This window comes from Bidens hawaiensis, unplaced genomic scaffold, assembly GCF_021521415.1.
Source record: "Bidens hawaiensis isolate Kalapana, Puna unplaced genomic scaffold, B.hawaiensis_p1.1 tig00030894_1, whole genome shotgun sequence".
Lineage (NCBI taxonomy): Eukaryota > Viridiplantae > Streptophyta > Magnoliopsida > Asterales > Asteraceae > Bidens > Bidens hawaiensis.
Genome location: NW_027495181.1, coordinates 125,233 through 142,449, shown reverse-complemented (window position 1 = coordinate 142,449; position 17,217 = coordinate 125,233).

Here is a 17,217-nt window from a genome sequence, read left to right as displayed (position 1 = left end):
CGAAACAAATGCTTTAAGAAATCATTTTGATCATGGATCAAGATTATAATTCAGCCTATGAAATCCAATATCAACAAATTTTGTTCTCGACCCAGTCATCTTGCCCCAAAGTGTTTCCATAAAGGGTGTTGTTTTCAACCAGATTAAGAATTTTGAAGTTTGAAAGGCACTTTAGTATATTATTGGTTATCACTTTCATAACTACAAACTCCTTTCATCTTCTTTACCCGAAAACTCTGATTCTTTAATCGGCAAGATTATTTTGATTTCGTCAAGTACTTAAAGGTAATGGAGCATATTTGTGGTCTTTTTGGCTAACCAGATTATGAGATGTGATTCGATACACGTTTGTAATGAATGGTTATATTGTGCTTCAATTTGTTATTGAGTTTTTCTTGAGGTTGCAAGTCTATTCTTCCGTGGAGATTAGCGTGATTGGGAAGACGATTCGTCTCTCTAGATTTGTGCCCATGGGTTTTCGATGCTGGTTGACCGAATACCCTTGGTCAACCAGATAACTTTTTGATCAACTGAGATCTCAAGAGTTCTCGGTCAAACTTTGACTGAGAACCATCCGGTTACTTGAGAACTCGTTGTTCTCGGTAGTCTGGGATCACTCATGAAATGTCTTGGACCGAAAACATAAATTGTTGACCGAAAACTCTCCATTATGACTGAAAACTCTCCACCTGGACCGAAAACCATTATACTTGGATAAAAAACCCCTTTATTAGACCGAAAACGTTTTTTTAATCAGATTATCGTTAACGTAATTTGGACAAACTTACAAATGAGGATTATAATGTTCATGTTTTCAGTCCCTGTTACATGATAAAATTGTCTACTCCACAAGTCATATGTATTCCATAATATAACTGATTATGAATTTAAGTGAATGTATTACTAACCTGACTCGTTTGTTGCAGTCATGGCTGATCAAGCACCTATGAAGTTTGTTGATACTCATAGAATTGCTGAATGCCTTTTTGATCCTCCTCTAGCTCACAAGGAGTTCAAATCAATGATCGTGGGGCTAAATGCGTATAGGATTTTTCACGCTTTACGAGAAACTCCTATTAGTTGCAAGAAGATGGTAACTGATTTTTGGAATCATGCCTCCGTCAATCAAAGAGGTGCTAGGGGAGCGGTTATCATTGAGTCAAAAATCAAGAAGAAGCCTATCATTATCTCTAATGGTATAATTCGTGAGGTGTTATTGTTTGGTGATCAACCTGACTACCCTACAGAGTATTCTACCGAAGAGGTTGCCGAGATTGGGCAGAGAATGGGATACGAGAGAACCTACCCTCCAGCCATCAAGAAGTTGTTTCATACTGTAGGTTCTTGATTCACACATTCTTTACGTATGTCTCAGGACGGAAGGGGGGTTCTGATGAGATTAGACATATCCAGATGTCGGCTGTGGTTGCTTTGAACATGGATTGTAACTACAATTATTTTCCAAGTTTGTGTTTGATGAAATGATAAGCAATCTCAAGGGCAAGAAGAAGGAAATGCTCCTGATGTACCTGAGGTTTCTATAGATGATTTTTGACTCTCATTATCCTGACCTGATTAAATCTGTAGAAATGCTCGACTTGAAGGCTATGGGCCCCAATACTTTTAGGTTGATGAAACAGTCGAGAAAAGGAACTAAAGTGGTTTATCAGGGTCTTCATCAACTTGTGAAGTTTGGAAGATTTGTTGAGACTGAGGTTGCTGTTACTATTGCTGGTGCCTTTGTGGCTGAAGAACATGTGGTTCCTGCTCAAGGCATGTAACTACCTTTGAGAGAATTTCTGATGATGATGAGCTTGATAGTTCTCCACCACAACTTATGGAGACTGAACACCAGGTACAACAGTCCGTACCTACTGCTGAACAAGTTAATGATTTTGAGGCCTTTAAAGAAAATCCAGTCGACTGCATTGAAGCCACCTCAATCAGTCACTGTGGTACCGTACCCGAATAACAAACCCGAACCGAAGCGACCCGAGACCCAAATAACACAACCCGAATTCACCCGAACCGATTAAACTCCTAACCCGAACCCGAGATAAAATATTAGGGTTAGTAATTGGGTTGAAATACCCAGATTTGGGTTGACCCGAATAACCCGAAGTATAATACATCGATGCATGTATCCCTAATTTTATAAGGTGTGAAGTATCGCAGTGACCTTATGTATTCTTATTCGGTTGTTCTCAAGACTCAATTAATATTGGATCTATTACATCCCAATGTATTAATGACCATAAAGCATGTTGAGAATGTATCTTCAATTCAAAAGCTTAAATAGCATAGTATTTAAACCAATATATTTATTTAGCATGTTTCTTCAATCTACACAAGTATTAATTCACAAGCTACAACGCTCCTTAATCCTGTCTAATGCATTCTTGTATGATAAATTCTATGTTTTGCTAAATAATATTTGCTATTGTTGAATATGGCTGAATATTATGGTTTTATAACGACTTGGAATATGATTTTTTAATTTATGATATTGTTAAAGGTGGATTTTTTTTTTAATTTGTTAAACCCGAAACCCAACCCGAATTTACCCGAACGGTATAACCCGAAACCCGAACAAACCGAACTTATTTGGGTCAGTTCTTGGGTCAATTTGTTTTGAGCTCAAACCCGAACAAACCGAAACCCAAATAAATAACCCGAAGAACACCCCTACTGTGACACCTAATGAAGATGATGTTAAAGAAGAGCCAACCACCGATCTCATTCCACGAAAACGACGAAAGAAAGATCCGAGACCTGGTGTGCTAGCTAGTGATCTTACACCAACCATTCAACAAATAGTTTATAAGCCTGTTAATGTTGAAGCTACATCTACTACTGCTCGACAAACTTAAGATCAGATTTTTGATGGTACAGAGTTTGAGTTTGAAACACATATTCGGTCCACCACTGAACCATTGGGATCGTCTAACCCGTTTGGTCAAGAAAGTTCAAGTGTAGCTGGCAAGATCACTCACATTCTAGCCATCAAAGACAGATTCTTACAAGGCAAGGGCAAGGGGATTGCTCTAGAAGCCGAGCCCGTTGATGTGCAGGCATTACAACGTCGAGTTTTTGAGCTTGAAAAAGACTCGGTGGTGAAGGATATCCGTATTCAATAACTTGAAGCTAGCAATACTGACAAAGATTCAAAGATTCAGGAGCTTCAGGCAAACATGGGTGGCCTTACTCACTGTACTTGGATCTCCAACAAAAGCTTATTCAAAAGTTTGGAGATGAATTCAAAAGTCGTGATGACAGTGGTGAGAAAACAACTAGTGATGATCTAGGTGCCCTGTTGATAGTGATATGCGCCCTGCTTCAAACGTTGACACCTTTGTGTCACTGGAAAAATATTTGGCCACTCCACCAAAGACAGACGAGGTGAAGGAAAGACTAATGAGGAAGATGCTGATTCGAAGGAACTCCAATCAAAATGTTCTGTCTTCTGATCACCCTGAGAAGTTTGTTGTGGAAATGTAAAAGGGTTTCTCTGACAAGTATGGTGATCGTTTTAGAGTTGTTTCTTGGGAATATGATGTGGATAAACAAATGTGTTAGGTCAAACGAAAGTCGAGTAGCACCGAATATTATAAGAAGATGAAGAGCTTTGGGGCGTGGAAAAAGGTTGACTTGATCGATCTGATTAATACTCCTTTCCACAACCCGAACAATGATATAAATGCCATTAAATTCTGAAATTATTTGAGTAATCAAGTTGAAAGAAGGTTCCCCAACATGACTACTGCAGATTCGTTTCTCAAGAAGGAAAAGGGGGTACGTGATCCTCACACCAACAAGACCTTGGTGAATGTGATGTGGCCTCCAACTGAAAAAGTGACAGCCATTCCAATAACCAAGAGATTTCTTGAGGGTACTCTTGATGTAATGAAGTTTTGGACGTATGATGGTGAAACAGCTACTGTCATTATAAGGCTAACCCAAGGACAGTATCGTCTTTTTGATCCAAGGGATTTACAGAAATTTGGTGAGAAGGATATAAAGACTCTTAGCGGCTTCCAGATTACAGCTGAACCACTTTAAGAGCCAGCCACTAAGGAGTTCACGAGTATGGTGGGGTTGGTTATACGAACAAGGTTATGGGCATGTGCTTACAAAGAAGCTAATGCTGACATACTTGAGCTCGAGTAAAAATCAAGCGATAAACCAATGGGGAGAATGTTGGGCTATACTTAATGGTTTACACTTTTGTTATTAGGTTTTGTTTTGGGCTACACTATGTAAACCGAAATCAGAGATTTCGGTGGGCTTTTGTATTTGGGCTTAGGTTTAGACATGACTATATATATGGTCTGAATGGTGGGTTAGCGGGGGTTGGACGAGACATTTTGATAAAGGAATCATCATGTAAATAACATCAAGGACTTAAGCACCCGACGTAATATACGTGTGTTTTGAAGCAAGCATCATTGTGTTTCACTGTGTTTATTTGTTTGTTATTGAATCGGTTCTTTGTTAGATTCCGCATAACAACGAATTTCCTTGATATCACATTGAAAGATCCATTTACGGGACATAAAGATGCTTGTCAAAGACACAGCAATATCCTGCATCAACCAGTTGAACCACTACATCCCATTATATTCCCGTGACCATTCATGAAATGTGGAATGAATATCCTGGGAAAGTTACCCAAGGCTCTTGGTGGAAAGGTCTTTATGCTAGCCATGACAGATTATTTCTCCAAATGGATCAAAGCTGAAGCATTTGTCCAAGTTAGGGAAAAAGAAGTGATCACCTTTATCAAGCGCAATATCCTAACAAGATTCGTTATCCCGGCAGAGATCATTTGTGATAATGGCTCACAGTTCATTGGCAGCAGGACAACCAATTTTTGTGAAAGTTGGGGAATTAAAATGATAACTTCAACGCCGGTACATCCTCAAGCCAATGGTCAAGCAGAATTAAGCAATAAGATCATCATCAAAAATTTGAAGAAAAAGTTGGGATCCAAGAAAGGAAAATTGGCTGAAGAATTACCATTCGTACTTTGGGCTGATAGGACTACTTCAAAAAATGCAACGGTCAAACACCTTTCTCTTTGGTGTTTGGAGCCGAAGCTATTATCCCTAAAGAGATGGTGATCACCACAACAAGAACCAGCATACAAGTTACTGAGTCCAATAGTCAAAGCCTTACTGAAGACCTAGACACTATTGATGAGCTCAGAGATCTTGCTAAGATCAGAATGGCAGCATATCAGCAAAGAATAGCCAAGTCCTACAACAAGAATATCAGGCTTCGGAGATTCCAAGTAGGAGATATGGTATTGAGAAAGGCATTTCAATATACCACCAACCCGGCAGATGGAAAACTAGCTCCAAAATGGGAAGGTCCTTATTTGATTGATTCAGAAGCAGGAAAAGGAGCTTACAGATTGATTACTATGGAGGGTGATCTCATACCAAGAGCTTGGAATGCTATACATCTTAAAACAAATTTCAGCTAGTATCTTCAACTGGTATGTTCATATCCCTAACACTTTTGGATGAAGGTATGTCTCCAAATCTGTCTAAAAATTTTTATATTTGATCTTTATATTATCTCTTTAACAAGTTACTAACTTAAGCATCGGAAGGGTGTTAGCTAAGCTAACACCCACCCCTTATCAAGAGTTCAGTGTCTTGCAGATATTCCAAGGATTCGGGATCCCGTCAAAAGTAAGAGGCTGATAACCTCACACGTGAATAAGATATCCTAGATATCTTTAAGGTTCAAAGGTCTTCACCTTTCTGACTAATTGGGTAGCACCCCGCCTGGAGCGCGTGACATTCGACTATAGTTCGAGATGGCCGGACCAGACCATGAAAAGTGGCTGATAATCTTGTTGTTGTTGGCTATAGTTTGGATCCTCAAGATAAGTGGCAGACGTGTCACACATATGTTCTTAAGGTTTATAACATTTTCATGTTATCTATAGTTTCAGCATTTTCATGTCGCTCAACTTGTGGATTTTCCCCAGCTATATCTAAGGTTTAGACATTTTCTTGTCTCTCAACTAAAGGCCTTGTCGCCAGTATCATGGTTTTACCATAAACAGGCTTTATCGCCAGATTTATTTAACTTAGTTTTGCTAGAACAGAGATCGTCCAAGTCGCTAAGTGGAAGAATGCTACTTATTTATTTTTAACTCGGCTAGCGCAATTCTAAAAGCAAGACTCAGAAAATACTTAGCATTTAGGGACATCATATGTAAGCTTGTTAGATCTGTAACTATATACTAAAAAGTTACACCTTTAAACCTAGCTTTACTATACATTTAATTATCAAGGTATAATATTTCGGCTAATTGTGATAACTCTCATCTAAATGAATTTTAAACATTCTCTGGATATATTATTGTTAGGGCTCGGATTTTCGGTATCCTCAGCAAACATTATGTTCAGGACAACTCCAGGATGCGGTATCCTCCAACGTAACAGGTATCCTAAATATGTTGTATAACTAACAATTTGTTTGCAACCTTTCCTTGTTTACCAGGTCAAAGAACGTTGCCTGGATCTCCCAAAGACTCGCACTTTCAGTTAATAGAATGTGGCAGAAAAGGAAACGTGCTCATTAAGGGGATTAACGGCTAATTGGATTTAGTCCATAGTTTCCTAAATTATAGAAAAGTTTGTTAGCTTTATTTTTGTTATAAATAGAGCACTACTCGGATCAATACACACACACTCTAGACACATGAGACTTACTAGTACTCGCATTCTCTGTAATCACGATCGAGTTTTAGCTCCAAACTTGTAACCACTTTTGATATTAATAAATCGGTGGTGATAGTTTTCACCACCTGGGGTTTTTTTCTTGTTATCCTCAGGATAACAGGTTTTTTCCTCGCAACAAATCTCTGTGTTCAGGCAATATTTACAAGCACCCAGTCCCATTTACTAATTTGTTTGTAAAATCACACTTGTCAATTTTTGACCAAAACAATTTGGCGCCCACCGTGGGGCTATCGGTGCTTCAATCCTTGAAATCCGTTTATTTCATTCTCAATCACTTTCATTCCCTTTACAATGGCCTCACAACCAAAATCTAGTTCAGTCTTTACTCCGGTGGTCACCACTGCTTCAAATGTCAACCCAGGACATCCGCCAGTGCCGAAGAAGAACACTCAGCCCAGAGTAGAACTTCCACCATTCGCGGGATCCTCTACATGGGTAGACCCGGTTATTTTTAACAATGACATTTTTGCTTTGATGAAATAGGTCAAAACACACATGGAGCAGCAAGAAAAGACCAACTCAAGGCTATTTAAGGAGATTGAAGGGATCAAAAAGAGGCCAGGGCAGGAGGCTACTCCAATCATTCCCAGGGTTCTTGATTTTGGTTCTCCAAGATCATCTATCCTTCAAAATCCCAGATCCTTGGGGACACAATCAACAAGGACTTCATCTTAGCAACAGTCAGGATACTGGGGAATTCATCCTTCGGTATCCTCGGAATTACCCAGACTAACAAGGCCAGAATCCATCAACATGCAGCCTCATTCAACCGTGCCAGCCGGCATATTCTTGTCAGGATCCCCCATGTTGTCCTTTTAAGTGCATGTCGCGGACGATATCCCTATGAAGACATCACTTTATCCTAAGGATACCCTCAACGGAAATGCCAGTCGTCAAGGGTCAGGATACCGGCCACAATCTCAGTAACAATTTATTTAATTCGAATTTATACACTAAACATGGATTCGTGCAGGATAAGGGAATATCTCCCGAGATAGCCAGGGAATTGCAGAAAATGAAGGATATGATTTCCAATATCGCAGGGATAATACGTCCCATAGCTGAAGTCCCCGCAGGTAGCCATAGGTTATCCAGGTTCACTTGGCCTATATGTGACGTGGAAATCCCAAGAAGTTCCAAACTCCCAGCATGAAGCTGTATGACGGCACTACAGATCCTGAGGAACACGTAGCTCAGAATAGAGAGAGGATGGAGATCACAGGCTTGCCTATGCAAGGGATTCGGTTCAACATTGACGGGACCGGCCCTCAAATGGTTATTAAGTATTCCTTCCAATACTATCACTTCATTTGCTAATTTGATTAACTTATTTAATAATCGATTTTCTTGTAGTAGATCTTTTGATAAAATGACAGGTGATTTATATAAAATTGTTCAGCATAACAATGAATCCTTAAGGGATTACATAACCAAATTCAGCAGGGAAGCTTTGGAAATCCCTAACCTTGACATGGCAGCTGCTGTGGAAGCCTTCAAGATGAGATTAAGGAAGGATTCTCCTTTCTATGATGATCTTGTCATGACTCCATGCAGGAATCTTGATGAAGTCAGAAACATGGCATTAAGATAAATTCGGCTAGATGATGACAATAAGGCCCATGGAAACTTGGTTATCCCGAAGTATGAGTCTACCAACAGGAAATCAGACTCTCCACAAAAGTTCTCTAAGTCGAAGCCTTATTCCAAGCAGGATAATCCCAGGATAAATGTTGTGGAAGAAGACGAAGAGTATCCTAAAATATCCAAATATTGCTTTAACCTTGATATTGGTGGTGTGATTTGTGCCATGCAGGATTTAGGTGACAAGGCTATATGGCCCAAGAAAAACGAAAAACCCGGATCCAGCAAAGACAAATCCAAATGGTGTGCATTCCATGAAAACTTTGGCCATCGCACTGAAGATTGCATAGCACTTCGGAAGGAAATAGGATACCTTCTCAGCAAAGGATATCTGAAGGAACTGTTAGGAAGAAACAAAAACAAAAGCCAGGATCCTGTCAAAATACCTGAAAGGGCACCTTCACCTCCACCTGGGGCCAAGGTTGATTCCTTTATCTCGGGAGGATCGGACATCTGTGGAACCTTATATTCTGCAGCTAAGAAGCGTTCCAAAGTAATGAAGATGGACAACGGAGAAAGACCTCTCCGTACCTCCACGTTAACAACTCAAAGAATCATATCCTTCGATGACGGGGATAGATGTGATCTTGTGGATCCCAATCATAATGGTTTGGTAATTAGTTTATGTATAGCTAACTGTTTTGTGTGCAGGATACTCGTTGATGGAGGCAGCTCCGTGAACATCATCCAACTTGATGCCTTGAAGAAAATGGAAATTCCTAACACTGAGATTATCCCGAGATCCTCGGTTCTCGTGGGATTTATTGGGGAAACCAAGAATACCCTAGGAGATATCAAACTTCCAGTATACATTGAGGGAGTAAATTCTCTACAAAAATTTTGTGTTATTGACTCATTGTCTTGTTGTAATGTGATCTTAGGCAGGCCATGGATTCATGACATGAAGGCAGTACCCTCAACATACCATCAGTGTGTAAAACTTCCAAGTCCTTGGGGAGTTATCAAGATAGAAAGTAACCAACAAAACGCCAAAGATTGCTATGCATCAATGAAGCCGGCTGCAAAGCCTACTCAAGCATAGCAATTACAGAAACAACCAGGGGAGGTCCTGCAAGCCAGAGAGCAGGATGTGAAAGAAGTATCTTTGGATCCTTAGGATACTGAGATCAAAGTATTGTTAGGATCAAGTATACCTAAAGATATTGAGACGGAATTAATATCTTTCCTAAAGAAAAGAGCTTCTACCTTCGCCTGGAAACATGAAGATATGACAGGTATCTCTAAATCTATAATTACTCATAAACTTGGTATAGATAAATCTTTCAAGCCGGTACATCAAAAGCAAAGGAAATTTGCTCCTGAGAGAAACATTATCATACAAGAAGAAGTGCAGAAGCTACTCAAAACCAAGATGATAAGGGAGGTCCACTATCCTAGATGGTTAGCCAATCTAGTTGTGGTCTAGAAAAAGAATGGAAAGTGGAGAGTGTGTGTGGACTTCACAGACCTAAACAAGGCCTGTCCAAAAGACCCATTTCCACTCCCACATATTGACTCAATGCTGGATGCAACTGCTGGCCATGAACTACTAACCTTCATGGATGCATCCTCAGGATTTCAACAAATTCAAATGGAACCTTCAGATCAAGAAGACACCGCCTTCATGACTCCCACAGGTATATACTGTTATATTGCAATGCCTTTTGGACTAAAAAATGCAGGTGTAACATACCAGAGGCTGGTCAACATGATGTTCAAAGACCAACTGGGGGACACGATGGAAGTCTACATAGATGACATGGTGGTAAAGTCAATGAGGGCTGAGGATCATCTCAAAGACTTGGAAACAACATTTGACATCCTGGATGAGTATAACATGAAGCTGAATCTAGCCAAGTTTCATTTTAGTGTCAAAGCAGGAAAGTTTCTTGGATACATGGTCACCAAGAGAGGAATAGAGGCAAGCCCTGAATAGATCAAGGCCATCATGGACATCTGTTGGTGCATGATGTCAGTAGTTCAGTGTCTAGTGTCTGTAATCGCGTTTGTAATGTTTTATGTTTTGTATAAGCGAAGTTGCTAACAAGTTCGCTGATATGGGCGAACTTGTTAGTCAAGCGAAGTTAGTGACAACTTCGCCTGAACATGCCAGGCGAAGTTGTCGTGATTATATAAGCCATCTGTTACGGCTTATTAATCATTCATTCAGTTTTCCAGTTTTCGTGTATTCGAGAGAGAGAGAGAGTCTGTAATCAAGTGATCTTCGTATCACGTGTTTAAGGTTGGTATACAACGTGTTTGATTATCGTGTGTTAATCGTATTGTTTTCTATACTCGTAACGTCTAACGTAGGGATTCCGCACCTGCGTAGTACGTGATATCTCGTGTAGATCCGGCTGGGAACCTACAATTGGTATCAGAGCATTTGCTCGATTGTGTGGTTCGGGATTATCACGCGGGTATAGAAATCGTTCCGTTCGACTATTCGCGGGACGAGTTTTCTGAGTTTTTGTGTCATACTCATCTCCTACAAGCTTAAACAACCCGTAACACCTTCACAAACCTCGAAAAACCCAGAAATCTAATCTGCAGAAACTTCGTATTCATCAGGCGAAGTTGCCGTCACTGTTATTAGGGTTTCGGCGAAGATATAAGGTTAAGCGAAGTTATCCACAACTTCGCCTACCTCTTCAAGTTCGCTTACCTCAAGCGAAGTTACCCACAACTTCGCCTACCTCCCAAGTTCGCTCAACTTAAGCGAAGTTATTCTCAAGTTCGTCAATCCTGCGAATTTAAGAAAGTGAGCGACGTTACAAATTCACGCGAAGTTAAGCTTTAAGCGAAGTTATCCACAACTTCGCCTACAGAGCTGTTTGAAAATAAAATTTTTGATTTTCGGATTTCTTTGAGTTTTGAGAAAGATGTCTTCGATAAACATTACTGAACTGGTAAAGATGGAAGTAGAAGCATGTTCGGCTACAAAGGCACCTAAGATGCTTAAGAAAACTGATTATGTAGCGTGGAAAGATCGTTTTGAACAATATGTCAAGTATCAAGATGCGAAGATGTGGGTATGCATACAAGATGGTTACATTCCACATACTACTGAGTATGAAGGTCGTGATCAGATCAAGAAGTACAAAGAGATGGAAGATGAAGAGAAGAAAATGTATGAAGCCGAAAGCAAAGCTCATGCAGCAATTACAATGGCTCTTCCACAAGAGATTTTGCACACTTTCAGAAAGTACAAGACTGCTAGAGAACTTTGGGAAGCTCTTGAAAACCGTTTTGAGGGCAATGTGGGAATTCGTGCTTCGAAGATTAAACTTCTAAAAACCCAATTCTCGGTCTTCAAGTATCTGAAAAACGAATCACTTGATGATATCATCACCAGATATTATCATCTGATGACTGAACTCAGCAACTATTCAATTGCATACAAAGAAGATGAGATTGTTGAGAAGCTTCTTGATGCTCTCCCACCAAAATGGGAGATGTATACAGTGTTGATGAGAGAAGATAAAGACTTTACTGACTATGACCTGGAGACAGCAGTTAACAAGCTAAGAACGTTTGAACTGAACATGGTACGAAAGGAGACACCTACCGATCAGGTTCAAGATCCGGGTATGTATGGTGCAAAGGTTAACTCTGGATCAAGTTCGAAAACTGAATCATCTACTTATTACTCTAAGGGAGAGTCAGGCGCGAGCTCAACACATGAGGGACATGTATCTCTCAACATGAACGGTGATGTGTGCTATGTAGCTGGAGGGTCAAATGCTTCTCAACCTCAAGCGAACAAGAGTAGTTATTCCCCGAGTGTTTCAAACAACAACTACTCGAAGATGCCCATGAGTGTCAAATCTGCTGAACAGCAGTTTGCTCTCTATGCATCTTTTATTGCTTCGTATGAGAACTACATTCAGGGTAAGATCGTTGATCCTGCAGTTTTGGATGAAGACTATGACCAGATCGATGCTGATGATCTGGAGGAGATGGATCTGCAGTGGCAGATGGCTATGATAGTGAGAAGGGTGAAGAGGTTCATGAAGAAGACTGGCAGGAAGTTTGTCGGAGAGAGGCCAGGGTTTGATAAGACGAAGGTTCGCTGCTACAACTGTCAGCAGAATGGCCACTTTGCAAAAGAATGCAAGAATGAACGTGTAGAACGCAGTCAGAACAGATCTACACAGCAAAGTGGTAGTGGTAATGACTATAGAGCCATGATTTCCAGACAGAACGAAGAGTACAACTGGAATCTGCATGTTGAAGAAGTATTTGAATAGGCCAACTTGGCAAACATCGAAAATGCAGATAGTGAGAAGGGAACTGGCGAAAATGAAGCGTACATGGCAGATGTAGCAGACCAGCTCTCCGAGGTAAGTACCGAACTCCCTTGTACTAAGTGTGAACTTCTGTCTGAACAACTGACAACTCTAACTGATCAGTTTGTTAGTTTGGATGCGTAATATAAAACTTTAAAAGAAGATCATCATTTCACTAAAGCTAGAGAAAATAGTTACAAAGTAAAAATTAAAGCTAGTGAAACAGATATTAAAAGTCTTAAAGCAAAGCTTGCTGAAAAAATTAATATGATTGATCTTAGCTATGAGGTTCTAGAAGAAAAAACCAAACTAATAGCTGAGAGAGAAAAACAGATAGCTGATCACCAGGTAAAAGTGGTGGAACTTAACAGGAAACTGGAGCAATTCAGAAATTCCTCCGCTATACTTGATCACCTCGTTAGTGATCAAGGTTCCCCAAAAAGGGGAGGAATTGGTTATCATGAAGTTCCACCACCTTTCAATCATAATTACACTTTTAACCCTAGTAATCAGAAATCTGTCGATGTTGACTATGGTCAGACAGTTCCAGTTCCAGTTACTACTAAAGAACAAGAAGTTAGTAAGCCTGTTGCAAGTGTTAAAATTTCTGCTCCGAGTCCTGTCTCATCTAACTCGGACAAGTCTTCTGAGTCGGTTGAGACAAATCATGAGGGAGTGTTACCAAGAGGTGGAGAGAAAAAGAAAACATCTGAAAAGAAGTCTCCACTAAACCCGTATGTCCCACCATATGTGAGACAAACGGGCAGTCATACAGCCTCAACATCTAAGACAACTTTTGATAAGAAAGTTGAAAACAGGTGTTGTTTTAGATGTAATCAACAAGGACATCTTGTTGCTGATTGCCCTCTGAAGCACAAATTCAGAGGTGTGAGGCCTTTAAAATCTGAGAAAAGAGCTAACAGTAATCAATTTAATGATAAAACTGAAAACCCATCGAATTTCAGAAAATGGACTAATCCAGGTTTTCAAAGAAATAGATCTCAGTTTTTCACTGGTAACACCCAAACCATAACTAATAATTCATTTAATTCAAGACGGTTTGGATGGCCTCATAGACAATCCACAAGAAGGTATCCTGTTAGGACTCACAGAAATGATTATCATACTAACTTTGGACAGCCAAGGTACGGGATGTATCGATCCAAGACCAAGAGGTCTTGGGTCCCAAGATTCTAATAATCTGCTTTAATCGTGCAGGAACAGTTGAACAGGGCTGCCAACAATCAATGGGTTGTGGATAGCGGCTGTTCCCGGCACATGACGGGTAACAAGAAATTGTTACAAGACTGGAAACCTGTTCAAGGTGGTAGAGTGAGTTTCGCAGGAGAGAGCGGTGGAAAGATCACAGGAATTGGGACTGTGACTAACGGGAAGATGACGCTAGAGAAAGTTAACTTTGTTGAAGAACTGAAGCACAATCTGCTGAGTGTTTCGCAGATCTGTGACAAGGATTATACCGTGCATTTCACGAAGAATGAGGCGATAGTGTTGTATCCTGGTTTTAAGATACCAGAGGACTGGATTGTTATGAAGGCTCCAAGAGTGAAGAATACGTATATCATGGATATGAGGTCTACTGAAATGGCCACTGAAGAATCGTGTCTTTTGTCGAAAGCGACTGAATCAGAGTCCGAATTATGGCATAGAAGAATGGGGCACATTCATCTTCGTAAGATGAACTACCTTGTCAAAAACGGGCTTGTGTTGGGGGTTCCCTTGAAGAATTTCAACTTCGAAGACAAATGCTTATCATGCAAGAAGGGAAAGCAACACAAGAAATCCCATCACACCAAGAAGGTCAACTCAATAGTCAGTACCCTAGACCTACATCACATGGATCTCTTCGGTCCAGTGAATGTAAAAAGTCTAGGAGGAACATCGTACTGCTTGGTGATTACTGATGATTTTTCTCGATACTCGTGGGTATATTTCCTGAAGTCGAAGGATGAAACTGTTCAGATGGTAATAAATTTGATTACCAAAGTTGAGAACATTATGGGAAAAAGAGTTAAATACATCAGGAGTGACAATGGGACTGAGTTCAAGAACTATCAGATGGAGATCTTCTGCCTACAGAAGGGGATTGAACACCAATACAGCGCACCGTATACTCCGCAACAAAATGGAGTGGCTGAGAGGAAGAACAGAACTTTAATAGAAGGAGCCAGAACCATGCTGGCTGATTCGCAACTTCCTGTGGTGTTCTGGGCTGAAGCTGTTGCTACAGCCTGTTATATCCTTAATAGAGTGTTAACTGTTAAAAGATTAAATAAAACTTGCTATGAACTAATGCATGGGAGAAAGCCCAACTTGAGTGGTCTTGAACCATTCGGGTCCCCGTGTTCGATATTAAAGACCAATTCAAAATTTGGTGAAGTAGCCGACGAAGGAATCTTAGTCGGATACGTTGTTGGGACTCCCAACAGACGGGTCTTTAATACATCGACCAGCAAGGTTGAGGTGGTGTGTAACACTGATATCACAAGTTACAAATCACCAAAACCAAGCACGGGACCCGCTGGGGTTTTCGACTATGATAGACTCTTTAAATCTTTTAACATGCCTTATCTGGATTTTGCAGAAGCTGAGGAACGAATTGCTACGAAGATGATATGCGATGAGGAAGACACTTTGGTACAAAGACCACAGTATGATGAATGTCAGCCTTCCTCGTCAAATGCTGTCAATACCCCTGCTGCCTCTACTGAAGAGGAATTCATCAATCCGTTTCACTCTCAACATCAATCAACCATGGATGAGCTATCTTCGAACTTGGAAGATAATCTAAATGTCAGTTCGGTTCCGACTACGAGAATTCACAAAAATCACCCATTGGAGAATGTGATAGGTGATCTGTCCGCCGGTGTACAAACAAGAAAAAGCGTGAATGAGCACACCTGTGTTTACACAAGCATTAAAGACACGGGCATTATCAACGAATGCTTGTACACCTGCTTCATCAGCCAGATTGAACCAAAGAACTATCAAATGGCTCTGAAGGACAGCTCGTGGGTCGAAGCCATGCAAGAAGAGTTAGCTCAGTTTAAGAAAATGGAAGTATGGAATTTGGTTGAAAAACCAAGAAATGTGCATGCGATAGGCACGAAGTGGGTCTTCAAATGTAAGAGAGATGAGAAAGGGGTTGTTATCAGGAATAAGGCGAGGCTGGTTGTTAAAGGCTTTAATCAGCAAGAGGGGATTGATTACAATGAAGTATTTGCTCCTGTGGCAAGATTGGAAGCCATTCGGCTGTTTTTGGCATTTGCTGCTCATAAGGAGATGTAAGTTTTTCAGTTGGATGTGAAGAGCGCGTTCCTAAACGGTAAAGTCGACGAGGTTGTGTATGTTGAGCAACCTTCGGGTTTTCCTGACCCTGACTTTCCCGATCACGTGTACAAGCTAAGTAAAGCGCTGTATGGACTACATCAGGCACCTCGTGCCTGGTACTCAACGTTATCCGATTACTTGCTTGAGAATGAGTTTGAAAGAGGTAAGATTGATAGCACGTTGTTCTTCAAGAGAAAAGGAAGGGACTTTCTGCTAGTGCAAGTCTACGTGGACGACATTATCTTTGCTGCATCAAAGGTCGCCATGTGTCAGGAGTTTGAGGCCGTCATGAAGAAGAGATTTGAAATGAGTGCTATGGGTGAACTAACTTTCTTTTTAGGATTGCAGGTTGATCAGAAGAAAGACGGGATGTTCATTCATCAGACAAAGTATGTCCATGATGTTCTCAAACGGTTCAAGATGGAGGACAGCACTCCATATGACACTCCAGTCTGCGTTAATCACAAATTGGGTGCTGATTCAGACAACGATGCAGACGTGGACCCAACCCAATATCGGGCTATTATAGGTTCTTTAATGTACTTAACTGCTTCTAGGCCTGATATAATGTTTGCTGTTTGTCTTTGTGCACGCTTTCAGGCAAACCCAAAAGAATCTCATTTGAAGGGTGCGAAGAGGATACTGCGGTATCTCAAGGGCAAGCCGAAGCTGGGGTTGTGGTACCCGAGAGGAGGAGACTTGGAGCTAGTCGCTTACACAGATTCTGATTATGGAGGGTGCAATCAGAGTCGGAAATCTACAACTGGTGGATGTCAGTTTCTTGGTGGCAGATTGGTGTCGTGGCAATGCAAAAAGCAGACTTCAGTCGCAATTTCAACCTGTGAAGCAGAATACATGGCAGCATCCAACTGCTGCTCCCAGGTTCTTTGGATTCAACAACAGTTGCGCGACTATGGTCTGAATTTCTCACTTACTCCTATTTGCATTGATAACACTGCTGCTATCTCAGTAACTAACAATCCCGTGAAGCACAGTAAAACTAAACATATTGACATACGTCATCATTTTATACGGGATTGTGCTGAGAAGAAGCTGATTGAGCTCGAAAAGGTTGACACGTTAGATAATTTCGCTGACTTATTCACAAAAGCGTTTGACAAATCTAGATTTCAAAACCTTGTTGAGCTGAAAGGGATGATCAATCCCGAGTAACCGTGCTT